This window comes from Hippocampus guttulatus, chromosome 17 (genome assembly GCF_054856545.1).
Source record: "Hippocampus guttulatus isolate MCC_2025c chromosome 17, RoL_Hgut_1.0, whole genome shotgun sequence".
NCBI lineage: Eukaryota > Metazoa > Chordata > Actinopteri > Syngnathiformes > Syngnathidae > Hippocampus > Hippocampus guttulatus.
In genome coordinates this window covers 14714013-14730444 of record NC_141277.1, presented here as the reverse complement: position 1 = coordinate 14730444, position 16432 = coordinate 14714013, and the positions used below count along the sequence as shown (strand labels likewise).

At 46.5% G+C, this 16432-nt stretch overlaps 2 pseudogenes across 1 annotated transcript in view; both read right to left on the bottom strand.

Moving 5' to 3' along the window:
* LOC147192215 (uncharacterized) overlaps nucleotides 1-2995 on the bottom strand; it is a 30359-nt pseudogene extending 27364 nt beyond the window's left edge. Inside the window, exons 1-3 of the transcript XR_015103563.1 lie at nucleotides 2788-2995; nucleotides 2547-2641; nucleotides 2111-2192 (exon numbers count right to left, since the gene is read on the bottom strand). The product of XR_015103563.1 is annotated as an uncharacterized LOC147192215 (transcript). The remainder of the gene's footprint in view (nucleotides 1-2110; nucleotides 2193-2546; nucleotides 2642-2787) is intronic.
* On the bottom strand, nucleotides 2818-15176 carry LOC147192214 (uncharacterized; annotated as a pseudogene).
* Between the last annotated feature and the right edge of the window lie 1256 nt (nucleotides 15177-16432).

Here is a 16432-nt window from a genome sequence, read left to right as displayed (position 1 = left end):
TATACTGTCCTGCAGCTTTTGTGTTATAAACAGTGTTAGGAGCATATATCTTTGCATTTCATTGCTTGTGTTGTTACACATGTATTTTGTTCACATACTTGCGTGTTCATAAAGGACATGTACCATGCTCATTTCCCACATCAGGAAATTATTTCATAAGGAAGAATTGGACAGCACAAATATGATTCCTTACTTGAGAATATTTCTTGTACGTGGACTGCTATTGACTTTGTCTCAAATATGTAAAGTATAAATGCTGTTTACATATTTTAAACATGCTTGTAGTCACGAACCCTGACACACAAATGCCTCGGGGGGCGGGGTGGTGGGGTAAAGCCTACCTCGGGGATTTTTGCCTTCTCGCGGGTACACACATATACATATACAGTTTATACAGTAAATATTCTCTAGTACGGACTCGTGTTTGCGCTGTCCAATTTGTCCTGATAACAGAAATTCCTCATTTGGGAAATGAGCATGGTACACGTCCTTTATGAACCTGCAAGTATGTTGACAAAATGCACGTGTAACAACACAATCAATAAAATACAAAAATATATTGTCCAAAAACTGTTTATATAACAAAAACTGCAATACAGGTGTATCCCCAAAAAAATCACAACAATAAAATACGTACAGTATTTTAATGTTTATTTTTTTTCTGTCTTGGGAAAAAAAATATGTATTTTGGATTGTTTTGTTAGATGCATTCTTTGGTTTATGACAATGTTTGCCTGCGTGTCATACAGTTTTCTTGCTAGTTGCAAGTAACTGTCCCGTTGATCACCGATGTCTGGTAATTCTTGTGCATACTGAAGGATTTTTGTTGCCATTTGCATTGCTTCCTTGCTGGATGGTGGCTTGTCATCAGGAGTTGAATCGATGCCTTGTTTAAAGTTTCGTAGATTTGCGTCTTTCCGACTCCAAGTGTCTGCTGGATCTTTCTAACTTTGTGTCCAGCCTCGCTCAAACGGATGCATTTCACTCGCTCCGCTCCAGTTGTTACAGTTCTTCTACGTTTCGATGCGATGATCTACACAACGTAAGTGAATAAAGTTAAAATCTTTCGCAATTACAGTAAAACGCACGCCAATAAAAAGTCGCTTACATGTCTTCGTTTCGAATCTGATGAATGAAAACGGCGAAGCGAACACGTTTCTTCGGTCGTGTTGAGTGGGTGCTGCTTTTAAGCTAGTGCCGCGTTCTACAGGACGTAAGTGAATAAAGTTAAAATCATTCACAATTACAGTAAAACGCACGGCAATAAAAACTCACTTGCACGTCGTCGTTTAGAATCTGATGATCGAAAAACGCGAAGTGAAAACTTGTTTCAGCGTTGTCTTTTCCGTCGCATCGGGTGGGCGTTGCGTGTATTTAAGCTCCCGCGGCATTACAACTCCATCCGGGTTACGGGTAGTGGAATTTCCGCTTACGCAACTTCCGGTAACATGTAATATCGTAGTCAAAATGTTAATGCATAGGTTTTTATTCCCGGTGAAGGATATTCCTTTCCGTAGAATTCCGGGGATGGGAATATTTACTGTATACACACATATTTAAATATAGATACATATATCAGTGGCGGATGCTGGTCTGTCAAAGAGGGCAAGCTCAATTTTGGCCGACATCATAAAATGTGTCCGTTTATTTATACATGAATTCTACTCTGCGTTCCTTTTCAAGAAAATTATCTGTGACCCTGTCATACCAGCAAGGCGTCTTTTCCAGGGACTTAATTAGTGTCCTACAACTACAGGAACTACAATAAAACCCACCAGAAATAAAAGATTAATTTGTCGCCAGTTGTTTACAACAAAGAGTGTCGCTAAAATGATTACGAGAAGTCTCCAGCTCAACTCAGAACAGAATGTGAATTGAAAAATTGCTTACACGGATGCCTACACTAAAAGGTCGGTGATTGGCTCATTTCGATGTCAATCAAACTGGCACACGGGCTCAGACAGATCATCCAATCTGATGCAGAAAAAGCCTGGCGTCCGGTACCCTCCCACTGCCATCCAGTCCCAGAGAAGCCGAGCGTCCGTGGGCGGGACAAAAACCAGCTTGTATCCAATGACTTGTCTCCGTTCAACGCATTGGGACAACCTACCCTGAACTCTCGAGACGCTCGGCGTCCGGGCAGTAGACGCTCTGCGGGCTGCTCAGCGTCCACCGTTTAAAGCACAGCGAAGCTGCGGGAATGAATGAGAAGGGAGCGGCGTCGTAACCAGTAAGAAGCTGATTCGGAACAAAAGTTGAGCACGTTGTAGCGCATATTTAGTCAATGACATGCACACACAATGAAATTTACATTCATATATTTGATCACTTATTCTTTTACATTTTAAGGGAAGCCGAGCTTCCCTTGCAGTCCGAGATCAATCGCCACTGATATACACCGATATATATTTCACATACAGTACATTTGACAAAGTTTAATCCAATCCAATATACACGGACACACACACACTGCGTGCAAGAAAGACAGCATTAGAAGGCTATTCAGAAAGAGTACGAAAAAAGCGGGACGAACAGTATGAACCAACCTGCCAATGGCTGCATTCTGCAAATGGCGTCCAGCCGTTTACGTTCTTTGTGGTCCTCTTTTTCTTCACAAAATTCCTCCTCGTACCCCAATGTCCTTCTTGCGCACATTTCCACACGAAAATTACAACAACGCTTTGACGCTGACGATCTCAGCAGAGCAACGTGTTGAACACAAGCGCCTCTTTGTTAGCGGTTAGCAAGCTAACCTAAGCTAAACTAGGCCGAGAAACATCAACGTACACAGAGACGACTTTAATCGGGCATGAAGCTTCAATGAAAGACGTTTTGGTCCAGCGAGGTGATGGTGGACGCCTCGAGTGGAGGTTTGAGCACGTTGACCTCAAATTCAGGAGAATTTGGTAAAGAGTGCCTTCCCTCCTCGTGTCCCAGTCCGAGACTGCAGTCAAACCACTGCGGTCAAACCAGCGATTGTTAATACAGTTCTCTGCATGACGGAAATCTGCCGACAGCGAGCGCCATTGACCGCCTTCAAAATAAAAACTTTTCAAACCGTCAACGGATTGGATTGAAAATAAGATTAAGATATCCTTTATTTGTCCCACACTGGGGAACTTTACTGTCTACAGCAGCAAGATTGATAAGATAAGATATCCTTTATTTGTCCCACACTGGGGAAATTTACAGCCTCCAGCAGCAAGAATGTAGGCAGAAAGAAGAAGAAAAAACAAACAAACACCGTTCAATTAAGTGCAATATAAATACAAAATGGATAAATCGCAGTGCTATTTACAGTTGTTTTCCACATCATTTAATTATTATTAATATTATTATTATTATTATTTTATTCAGCAGCCTGACAGCAGTCGGTAGGAACGAGCGGCGGTATCTCTCCTTCTTGCAGCGCTGGTGTAACAGTCTCTGGCTGAAGAAGCTACCTAGTGCTGTCAGGGCGGGCTGGAGGGTGTGGGAGGGACTGTCCATCATAGCTTTTAGCTTAGTTAGCATCCTCCTGTTGCCCACCTCCTCCAGAGTGTCGAGGGAGCAGCCCAGGACAGAACTGGCCTTCCTGACCAGTAGATAATAATAGCAAATAATGTTTTAAAATAATTTCTTGGCGGTCAGGCAACGACGAGTTCACCCAGAGAGAATGAAAACTCTCTCAGAATAGTACTAAGAAGCGTTCTGAAATTGAGACAGAAAATAAAGTCAATGTTAACTCTCTGTCAATCACTAAAATGTCACCTTATGAAAAAAATAGATAAATAAATTAATGAAGGGCGGCCCGGTAGTCCAGTGGTTAGCACGTCGACTTCACAGTGCAGAGGTACCGGGTTCAATTCCAGCTCCGGCCTCCCTGTGTGGAGTTTGCATGTTCTCCCCGGACCTGTGTGGGTTTTCTCCGGGTGCTCCGGTTTCCTCCCACGTTCCAAAAACATGCATGGTAGGCTGATTGAACACGCTAAATTGTCCCTAGGCGTGAGTGCGCATGGTTGTTCGTCTCTGTGTGCCCTGCGATTGGCTGGCAACCGGTTCAGGGTGTCCCCCGCCTACTGCCCGAAGACGGCTGGGATAGGCTCCAGCACCCCCCGCGACCCTAGTGAGGATCAAGCGGTTCGGAAAAATAAATGAATGAATAAATTAATGAATTTTTGTTTTCCTGCAACCAGACCAGGTCGAGGGCACACTATGCCAGCCCAGTAGTGATGTGTCGTTCGCGAACGAGCCGGCTCTTAGAGCTCTTGAAGTGAACGATGGGAGCCCGTCCGAATAGGAGCCGACTTTTTTTTTCTCCTGTTTTTTTCCCCCCTTCGGTTAAAGCCGCACGTGATTGGTCAAGATCCGTGGTAGAAGAGGAAGGGGAGGGTTACGCACACACACACACACACACGCTGCAGTTTAGAGAAGGGGGAGGGGTTAGAGAAGACAGCAGCACACTGAGCAGCACGCGAACAAGACAAACGAGGAGACGAGAGAGCAAGTTAGCGAAAAAAACAACACGGTGGAAAGCGTAAAGGTGATAAAATGGATAGGAAACGCAGTGAAATTTGGACTCATTTCAATTTAATTGATAGTTCAAAGGCAGCGTGTAGACTGTGGAAGGTTAAAATATCCCATCGATCAGGCGCCACAAATAACCTGCACAGGCACATCAGAAAAGTCCACCCATCAGTGCAATTTGAAGAGAAAAGACAAGCACAGGAACCAGCTATTAATGAAGGTGCTAGTGTGTCTGCAACTGTTGCTGCTGCTGCTGCAATGTCACAACTGCCTAGATGTACAACCCAGAGCTCTATGAGCCACTTTATGCAAAAAGCTATAAAACCAGCAAAACAGAACATAATTGACGAGGAACTGGGTAAAATGATTGCAAGTGATTTTCAGCCATTTTGTGTTGGCTGTGTGTTGTTGCAACATCTGTCCCCTCAGAGAGAATCTTCTCCAAAACAGGGCAAATATTAACAGAGAGGAGAAACAGGATCAACCCCTCAAAGCTGAGGCACTTGGTTTTTCTAAATGCCAATCTTCGCTAAAGACAAGCTAAACCCTTTACCCGGAAGCTGCTTTTTTCTTTTTGTTTTACAAATTTTAGTTTATAATTTGTTGTGTGGTATTCAAATCTTACTTATGTTGTTTTACAGTAAATAGTTAAATGCTTATAAATATACACATTCAGAGATTGGAACTTTTTGTTGACCTTGTTTTGAGATGGGTCTTTGTACTTTGTTTTTATTTTTGTAGCACTCCATGTTGTACTCCATGTTGAGTATGTTCAGAAGAATATAAATAAAGCCATATAAATAATAAATATTTGATATACTGTCTGTTTTTTGCATTAGTAATTCATTTTACACATAATATAACGTTATTTTTGGTAGTAAATTAATTTAAGCAACAAAAAAACTGAGGAGCCATTTGGGAGCCGACTCTTTTTAGGGAGCCGAGCCAAAAGAGCCTCTAAAAGTACTCTCTAAAAGTAGCATCACTATAATATCATTCCCATCACTACAGCCCAGGTATCTAACCAAAGTACTTTCATTTTGATCTGATGTTACATTTCAAAATAAAAGGCCTCTAAAATCAGCTATTTTTACCTTTGCGCTTGTTTAAAAAATATAATTAAAAATGCGGCTCATGTGAGCAAAAGCGGATCGGAAAATGGATGGATGTTTCATGTTTGGTTTCTCTTTGGTTGTTGTTGGGTTTTATTTTCCCCTCGGTGTTTTATTTGGGGTGAAATTAACAGTTCGGTTTGGTGAGTTAAGCTGAAATTTGCTGTGATTTTGTTTTATTCCAAAGCAGTTATTTTAGCTTGAATTTCTTTTTATGATCTTCCATTAAAGGGTGTGGACTCAAATGTTACTTTTAAATTCAGTTTATTTATTTTACACGAACGTCAATAAAATTTCATGAAACAATGATGTGCTGATTAAATGCATATTTACAGTGATAATTACAGTTTAACCCCAGCGAGTCCCATGGACTCGCTGATCAGAAAAGTATGAGTCCCATTATGCATTTAGAGCAGTTGTGAGCAAACTACGGCCCGCGGGCCGAATCCGGCCCGTTGGTCTTTTTAATCCGGCCCGCCGAAGGTTGGTCCACAATTAAGGTTCGATGTGAATGATTGCATTCATTTCAATTGGACTTGTAATGACAGGCATTTCACCGCCAGGTGGCGCATTGACTTGAAGTTGCAGAACACGGGGGGCGGGGCAATCTTTTCGACCACCTAGTACCTCTGTATCGCTCTACTTCTACTGGTCCGATCACAACCCATCTGCAGCGATGCACAGGCTAAAATAGGTCATCAACAACACCTTTGTCATTTAAAAAAAGTACCCCCCGCGACCCTAGTGAGGATCAAGCGGTTCGGAAAATGGATGGATGGATAATATTGTACTTTCATGCTTTTGTTCTGTTGATGTTTGATATGGACTGTCAACAAATGCAGTTTTTTTTAATGTACCATAGCTCGTGCTGACCTGGCCCTTCTGTCAAATTTTAAAAGTCAATGCGGCCCCCGAGCCAAAAAGTTTGCCCACCCCTGATTTAGAGAGTTCCAAATTTCGAATTCTGAAATGGTCTACTTATTCAATTGCATATGATAATAACATAAACAACAACAATATTAATTGATAATAGGTTTATGTCTTGTAAACAAATGCTGCAAAAATGTAATTAATTCAGACATACATCCTGGAATAGAAAGCGTAACGACTCAGAGAAGTTTACCCCACTTGGTTTTGTTTTGTTTCTTGTCTGTTTGTTGTTTTCTTGTTTGTTTTCATTTTACTATAGTTAAAAAAAAGGTTATATAGTTATACTCCTTATTGGTCCTTACACGTTATGTATTGCTTACTCAGTCCTGGTTATTTTAAATTGAGCTAATTTTATGTAAGATCAGATGTATAAAGGACTTGTATACTTGGTTCTTTTATTGACTGTATGGACCTGTGAATTCACAAAAAATAATTGAAAAAATAATAATTCAGGCATACAATATTTGCTGAGAAATAGGTTCTTATTTCATCCCATGGTTCAGTCTTTGAGTTCATAAATTTTCCTCTATTTACTCTGCTTCCAATGATGCAAGGCTTTCACAAAGTCAACTTATTATCACAAAAAAACAGTCCAATTTTGGCTGCTTCCTCTGTGATATCTCTGCAATCTCGTCTCGCGAGAACGGAAAACTCGTCACGTGAAATTACTTAACGCGAGATCAAAACAACAATGGCGGCGATTGTCAAACTGCAACACTGAGTTGCTGGAAAAAAGATGTAATATAGTTTTTTTTTTGTTTTGTTTTGACTGAGAAATTTCCTTGCGTCACAAAAACGCACATTATTTGGAACTGTGCATCCCGCGGGAAAATTATACGTCTAGGACACACGTCTAGGACGCAGAGGTAACGAGATGACTGGTATTTACTATATTATATGTAACCAGGTGAACTATACTTTGATACTGTCTTGAAAATGGGGCTGTCTTGCTAGCACTGTCTCTTTAAAAGTAGTGCTAGATCAGCGCGAGTGAGAATTAGACCGGGAAGTGAGTGGAAGATGACATGCATGTGAAGGAAGATAGTCACTGAACTGTGTATGCCGCTCGTCCCAACTTGAAAAACCAATAATCGTCATAATGACCCAGGCGATATTCAGGTAATTGGTAACTAGTTGTGATGGGTCCATGAGATAAATATTTGACTTCAACTATCCAGCATGAGCTGGTGTTCCAGGCTTTGTGTGGTCCAGAATGCCGCCGCTCGCCTCTTGACTGGTACTCGTAAGAGGGAGCACATAACTCCTACTCTGGCATCCCTTCACTGGCTCCCCATTCATTTTAGAGTTATTTTCAAGATCCTCTTATTTGTTTTCAAATCTCTGAATAATCTCGCGCCACCTTACCTCTCTGAGCTCATCCGCCCCTACACACCTGCCCGGCGCCTCAGGTCTGTGGACCAGACTTTATTAGAAGTACCAAGAACTAAACTGAGGCTCAGAGGGGATGGAGCCTTTTCCGTTGCTGGTCCCTCTCTCTGGAATGATCTCCCACTGAACATTCGGCAAGCCTCCTCGCTGCCCATCTTCAAAACCCTCCTCAAAACTCACTTGTAGTCTTTGGCATTCGACTCAGCATGACTTAGATTTGTTCTTGGTTTTATTGTTTGGTGCTTTCTACCGCCTTTATTACTGATTTGTCTTACTGTTTATTGTGCATGTTAAGTTGCTCCATGTACAGCACTTTGTATGCAGCGATGGCTGTTTGAAAGTGCTCTATAAATACTGTTGACTTGACTTGACTTGACTTGTTGACACAATGACACACTGTGTTGATACTGTGTCGCTGACCACTGACACCTGCTGGACTTTCAAAATCACTGCAGGCATCCCAATTGACAGACTGAACTGACTGATTTGATGATTACGTGTCGACAATATCATTCACATCTATGCATTCATATTGTATTATTCAACATGTTTGAATAATGCGAAAATTATGGAAATGATGATGCTTGTGGGCTTTGTCTTCACAATATTTTTATTCAGGAAAATAAGTTGCTCCAGTGTTTTGAATTACAGTCTGTTGTGTTTCTTGCATGCTGCTGTGGAGATGCTGCTGTGGAGAACACACGCTCGCAAGGCACTGGTGATGCCAGCGTACAGAGAAAATGCTTTGCGAGGTTGGAGAGGTTTGGAAAAGTAGTGTGTTGGTCCTTCGATTATAACAGCGGGTCTTGACTGCGTGCAATTTTCCCCTCTGCCAGGTATCGCTGGACCTCAGGTAGAGCATCTGCTGTTGCACTTCTTCCCAGTCTCCCAACCTCATCATCCAACTGTTGCCACAGGTCATCGAAAAAAAACTAACCGAATAAATTTGGCATTTAGAACAGTTTCCAAAAAACAAATCCTAGAGGCACTTGGTGAGACAAGGAGATTTGAATAAATACGTTATTCTCCAAAAGGAGATCAAAATGGCTCTGCACGGCGGACAATTTGCGTTTCTCCGAGAGCTGCTCCATAATATGCACGTACTGTAGCAATGCCACTCAACTGAAGCCTCAGCAGTCGATAGTCCGCTGCTTTCTGCTGTGCGCGCGTGAGCGCGAGCACTTACTCACGCCGCCGACGCAACCCACGTCACATATCAAAGAAGCTTTGAACTACGACAACAGCTAAGCTAGCCGAGCTGACACGACGCTCGAAGTCAGACGGACAAGTTTTTCTGATAATCTGTATGTTTTCCCTTTTGCCCAAATAGATATTTTTATTCGAGCAAGGGTGAGGGCTGGCTTGTTTCGGCAGGCGCCATCGCGTCACTCGACGCACTTCCTTATAAACACAGCTTGGCGGGCTTTTGCGGCGTCGACGCAGCCTGGACTGAGTCGACGCAGTTCATGTTTTGGTCACGTGATTGTCTTGAAGCAGTACACGCGCCGACGCAGGGGTTGCTCTATGAGCTCTACGCGTGCGTCGACACATCTGTGTTGCTGGACCCATCACTTGTAACTACTTTACCATGAAGCGCATGTTCGGGGTTGCATTTGGATGAGTGATTGATTGTTGGAATATTTGTTGAATAAGAGATCGTGGTTTCGGAAATTGAATGCTTTCAGTGGTGGGTCCTGCAAACGGCTGTACAGCGCAAGTCTTCACAATGTGACAAGGTGTAAATATGTTTTTTTTAAACTGTGAAACAACATAAACTGCTTTATGTTTCTTTAGAGGGGAGATCCTTTGTGTTTTTCCGCGTGTTTCGTGTCCACCCAACACGCTGAAACGTATCAAGTAAGTGTGTCCACCTCTCAAAACACTGGGTTGTAATGATTATTCGAATTTAATTAATGGAGTATTGTGGCTTGGAAATAATGTATTTTTATTATTTTTTCCTATTAAGCTACCCACTACTGTTGTTTATTATTGTGTAATTTTCTTTCATCTGTTAGATAATTGTCACTGGTAGTGTAGTGGTAAACTCACTGGCTTTGGGTGCAGGCAGCGTTGGTCAATCCCCGCTCAGTGACATGTGAAAATACACAACCAAACCGTGAGCCATCACCTTATCGTGGTGGAGGGGTTTGTGTGTCCCAATGATCCTAAGAGCTAAGTTTTCCGGGGCTTTATGCCCCTGGCAGGGTCACCCATAGCAAACAGGTTCTAGGTGAGGGACCAGACAAAGCACAGCTCAAAAAACCCTTATGATGAACAAAACAAATGGATTCAAGTTTCCCTTGCCCGGACACGGGTCACCGGGTCCCCCCTCTGGAGCCAGGCCTGGAGGTGGGGCTCGTTGGCGAGCGCCTGGTGGCTGGGCCTACATCCATGGGGCACGGCCAGGCTCAGCCCGAAGAGGCAACGTGGGTCCCCTTCCCATCGGCTCACCACCCATGGAAGGGGCCAAAGGGGTCGGGTGCAATGTGAGCTGGGCAGCAGCCAAAGGCAGAGACCCTGGCGGTCCGATCCTCGGCTACAGAAGCTAGCTCTAGGAACGTGGAATGTCACCTCTCTTGCAAGGAAGGACCCCGAGCTGGTGTGCGATGTAGAGAAGTTCCAACTGGATATAGTCGGACTTGCCTCCACACACAGCCTGGGTTCTGGTACCAGTTCTCTCGAGAGGGTTTGGACTCTCTTCCACTCTGGAATTGCCCACAGTGAGAGGCGGAGAGCAGGTGTGGACATACTCATTGTCCCATGGCTGAGTGCCTGAACATTGGGGTTCACACGTGTCGACGAGAGGGTTGCCTCCCTCCACCACACGACTCTTGTTTGTGCATATGCATCAAACAGCAGCTCAGCGTACCCACCCTTTTTGGAGTCCTTGGAGGGTGTGCTGGAGAATACTCCTGCTGGGGACTCCCTTGTTCTGCTAGGGGACTTATATGCTCACGTGGGCAATGACAGTGAGACATGGGCGTGATTGGTAGGAACGGCCCACCCGGTCAGAACTCGAGTGGTGTTTTGTTGTTGGACTTCTGTGCTCGTCACGGATTGTCCATAACGAACACCTTGTTCAAACATAAGGGTATCCATTTGTGCACTTGGAGTCGGGGGACATTGAGTCCGAATGGACCATGTTCCATGCCTCGATTGTTGAGGGGGCCAATCTGAGTTGTGGCCGTAAGGTGGTTGTCGTGGCGGCAACCCCCGTACTCGCTGGTGGACACCAGCAGTAAGGGATTCTGTCAAGCTGAAGAAGGAGTCAGATCGGGCCTTTATGGCCTGTGGGAAACCAGAGGCAGCTGATGGGTATCTGGCCAAGCGGAGCGCAGCTTCGGTGGTCGCCGAGGCAAAAACTCAGCCGTGGGAGGAGTTTGGTGAGCCCATGGAAGCCGACTTTCGGACGGCTTAGAGGAAATTCTGGTCCACCATCCGACGTCTCAGGAGGGGGAAGCAACGCACCACTAACAATGTGTACAGTGGGGATGGGGCGCTGTTGACTTCGACTTGGGACGTTGTGAGCCGGTGGGCAGAGTACTTCGAAGACCTCCTCAACTCCACCAACACACCTTCCTTGGAGGAAGCAGAGTCTGGGGACTCTGAGGTGGGCTCTCCCATCTCTGTGGCTGAAGTCACCGATGTTGTTAAAAAGCTCCTCGGTGGCAAGGCCCCAGGGGTGCATAAGATCCGCCCGGAATTCCTCTAGACTCTGGATGTTGTGGGGCTGTCCTGGTTGACATGCCTCTGCAGCATTGCGTGGTCATCGGGGAGCGTGCCTCTGGATTGGCAGACCGGGGTGGTGGTCCCTCTTTTTAAAAGGGGGGATTGGAGGGTGTGTTCCAACTACAGAGGAATCACACTCCTCAGCCTCCCTGGTAAGGTCTATTCATTCAGGGGTGCTGGAGAGGATGGTCCGTCGGGAAGTCGAGCCTCAGATTGAGGAGCAGCAATGTGGTTTTCATCCCAGCCGTGGAACAGTGGACCAGATCTACACCCTTAGCAGGGTCCTTTAGGGTACGTGGGAACTCGCCCAACCATTCTACGTGTGCTTTGTGGACTTGGAGAAGGTGTTTGACCGTGTCCCTCGGGGAGTTCTGTGGGGGGTGCTTCGGGAGTATGGGGTACCAAGCCCCCTGATACGGGCTGCTCGGTCCCTATCCTGCAGATGTCAGAGTTTGGTTCGCATTGCCAGCAGTCAGTCGGAATCGTTTCCAATGAGGGTTGGACTCCGCCAAGGCCACCCTTTGTCGCCGATTCTGTTCATAACCTTAATGGACAGATTTCCTCGGCACAGCCGAAGCGTTGAAGGGGTCCGTTTTGGTGGCCTCAGGATTGCATCTCTGCTTTTTGCAGATGATGTGGTACTGTTGGCTTCTTCAAGCAGAGCCCTCCAACTCTCACTGGAGCGTTTCACAGCCAAGTGTGAAGCGGTTGGGATGAGGATCAGTACCTCTAAATCTGAAACAATGGTCCTCAGTCGGAAAAGGGTGGAGTGCCCTCTCCGGGTCGGTGAGGAGATCTTGCTCCAGGTGGAGGAGTTTAAGTATCTTGGGGTCTTCTTCACGAATGAGGGCAGGAGGGAGCGAGAGATCGACAGGCGGATCAGTGCAGCATCTGCTGTGATGCAGACTTTCTATCGGTCTGTCGTGGTAAAGAAGGAGCTGAGCCAAAGGGCGAAGCTCTCAATTTACCGGTCGATCTACGACCCAACCCTCATCTATGGTCACGAGCTATGGGTCATGATCGAAAGAACGAGATCCCGGATACAAGTGGCCGAAATGGGTTTTCTCCCCAGGGTGTCCGTCTCTCCCTTAGAGATAAGGTGAGAAGCTCGGTCATCCGGGAGGAGCTCAGAGTCGAGCCGCTTCTCCTCCACATCGAGAGGAGCCAGATGAGGTGGCTCGGGCATCTGATTAAGATGCCTCCTGGATGCCTCCCTGGTGAGGTGTTCCGGGCATGACCCACTGGCAGGAGACCCCGGGGACGACCCAGGACACGCTGGAGAGACTATGAACGCCTTGGGATCCGCCGGGAAGAGCTGGAAGAAGTGGCTGGGGAGAGGGAAGTCTGGGCTTCCCTACTAAAGCTGCTGCCCCCGACGCTGGATAAGCGGTGGAAAATGGATGGATGGATCGTTAGATAATTTTCTTTGATCTCTTAGATCCCTTTTTTTAACTGTTAAAATTCAGTTAACCTCTGTATTGATACTATGTTGGTCACCCAATAGTACTACCTGCAGTAGTGATAAAATCATTACAGGTAAAGAAATTTCTTGCAAAACTGAGTAGTGTCAGCGGCCAGGATTGGATCGGGGACAATCCGAATCGACTCCTCCAAGGGGTCTGAACCCTCCGTGAGCCTCCTCGCCCGCGCCAACGCGAAATCGCGGGGATTCTGACACGCCTGAGTTCTCACTGCCTTTATTTTTTCGAAACCGACCCGGTCTAAATCCTTACTAAATTCCCAAAGAGTAACCGTTCAAGATTTGGAGATATAATAATGGAGCGTTTGGTTTTTACACAATGCAAATACATCCGGATCACAAGGCATGGTCAAACGAAAGACACACTGGCTTTTGCACAGTTGAACTTGTTCATTGTGAACTGGGGAGAGGAAGTCCCTTGTACCATAAAGTTCAGGTAACGTATACATCACGTTGGGCCGACCACTGGGGACATTCATGTTCTTTGAGGGCCTGATGAGATGGCTGTTCCAAACTAGGGCCGTGTCATCCAACTCATCCTGTTGAAAATAATATACAGACAGATTAGATAAGAGTTGCATAGTCATATCAGCTTTTATGAGCAAGACATTTTAGCATGAAGCTGCTTTTTTTGTCTCACTCCTCCCCTCTCATGTGTACCACATCTCACCACTCCCCACTTTTCCTTCACCTTCACCCTGTGACAACACACCATTATCTTCTTTCCTTCTTTCGTGTTCCTGTCCACTTTCCCATCAACTCACTCTCACATACAAAAATACACATTTAATTAATGAGTCTATCAGAATGTATGAACTCACCTGAATAAGTCCCATGCAACAACATTGTAGGATGTTTTTGTCCAGAAATCCACCATCAAATAAGCCATTGTCTCTGAGGTCTGTGAAGAGGGATAACCAGAACTCCATGCACTGGCTGCGAAGAAACCGCCACCAATATTCAATTCTTTGATTGGCGGTGCTGGCTCCATCCAAGTAACTGTCAAGAGTGCTGCCTGGCGGTATTGGCACCAGGAAACACTGGAAGCCTTTTAACGTGACCATTTTCAGTCCCAAGGTCAGCTCGAACGATTCGAGGACAACCCCCCAAACGGTGCGCAACTTTGATGTAGTAACCTCCAATCAACTTCGGGTCACTACTTGTTATGTAGGCATTGAGCCACATTATTTTCCTTGAAAAACCATCAATAGCCCCATTGATACAAATTCCAAATGGTTTCAGTTTGTCATAGGAGTCCATGTGCCATATAAAATTTGGCCCTTTGGAGAAGTAGTTTCGTCGTCTCCGACGTCTTGCTTGCCTTAACTACACTCCTCTCGGATCCAACTCTTTCAGGACCAGACGAACGTCCTCTTTCCTGATAAGAAGCCCATATTCTCTGCACTTACTGTACATCCACCTGTAACCGTGTAGTTGTCCGGAATGCTGCAATTGGTTGCGAATGAAGTCAACCAGGACTCCCAAGTCATTGAACGTTTTCCGACGAAATAGTCCTCTTTGGTTCAGCACTCGCTTCAAATGTCTTTCGCTTATTTGGAAACCGTACTTAACATCAAGACAGATTTAATGTCTTTGCATTTCAAGCCAATTTCAAAGTAAAATTCTATTCAACTCACGAACGGTTGAACACGCTCCAGAATTGTTGTTTTCGGTTACACGTACGATGACCCGGAAGCACGTCAACGAGCATTAAAAATAAATAAATAAATAAATAACGATTGCGAGATCTCGCATTCTTTGCGAGATCTTGCAATACTTTGGAATACTTTGCGAGATCTCGCATTACTTTGCGAGATCTCGCAAAGTTTTATTTTTTTTCCTTCCATGTCACGTTAGGGGCTCCGTCGGTCGGTGAAGGCCCTCGTTATCGAGGAATGCGGCCCCCAGGACAAGGCGACGGCTCCTGGTGCTTGTGTCTCCGATGACTGTAGAGGCCCAGTCTTCCCCGAAAGCCCCGCCCGCAGGATTGACAGAAGTGGGTTGGGGGGCCGGGCGGTCGCCGGGCCCTCTCCTTCCTCCGCGCTCGCCGGTCCTCCTCCGCAGCGACGCGTCGAGTCTCGAGGACCTGGACCCCGCCCCGCACAGCCCCACGCCAGGCCGCCCGATCTGCGGCCAGGTCAGCCCACTGTGCCGGGGGAATCCGGCACCGCTGAAGATGACCCTTTAGCTGGTCTTTGAATCGTCTTTTCGGGCCACCGCGGGGACGGGTGCCCTCCAGCAACTCCGCGTAGAGGAGCTGCTTCGGGAGACGGTCGTCGCTCATCCGCTGCACGTGGCCGGCCCACCGCAGTTGGGCCAGGGTGATCATGGCCTCGATACTCGTGAGGCCAGCCCGGGTGAGGATCTCATTATTAGTCACTCTCTCCTCCCAGGAAACGTTGAGGAGAGATCGGAGTCGTCCTTGGTGGAACCTCTCGAGCCTCTTGATGCTGCTCCGATAGAGGGTCCAACATTCGGCGCCATAGAGAAGGGTCGGGAGGACGACAGACTTATACACCATGATCTTCGTGTTGGTGGAAATGGCGTGATTCCTGAAGACCCGACGACCGAGGCGTCCAAAGGCTGTGTGGGCCGCCTGGATACGGTAAGTGAGGTCCTCCGTGAGGCCGGCGTCCTCCTGGATAATGCTGCCCAGGTAAGGGAACGCCGAGACCTGCTCGATGGGTTCGTCGTCTATGGAGATTTGGGGTGGACGATGGTTCAGGTGGAGGGTCTTTGTCTTTTTGGTGTTGACGGAGAGGCCAAAGGTCCTGTACGCCGCGGCGAAGCCGTCCGCGATGAGCTGGAGGCCCCCGGAGGAGTTGGAGACCGCAGCATTGTCATCAGCGTACTGGAGTTCGCTGACGGTCGTGACCATGGTCCCCCGCCTGCTCCTCAAACGGCTGAGGTTGAAGAGCGACCCTTCAGTTTGGTAGCGTAGAGTGATTCCGTGCTCCTGGACAGGGGTGATGAGCGCGGCGATGTAGAGGCAGAACAACGTCGGTGCCACCGTGCAGCCCTGTTTGACTCCGGTCCGAACCGGGAATGGGGGAGTCATTTCGCCCTGAGTCAGGACGCAACCCTTCATGCCGTCGTGAAACATCCGGATGAGGGATATGAATTTGGGGGGGCAGCCTTGACGTTCCAGCACTTTCCAGAGTGCTGCTCGGGGCACAGAATCAAACGCTTTGGCCAGATCATAAAAGATGGCGTGGAACTCCCTCCGCTGCTCCCGGCACTTCTCCAGGAGCTGTCTGGCGCAGAACACCATGTCCGCGGTTCCCCT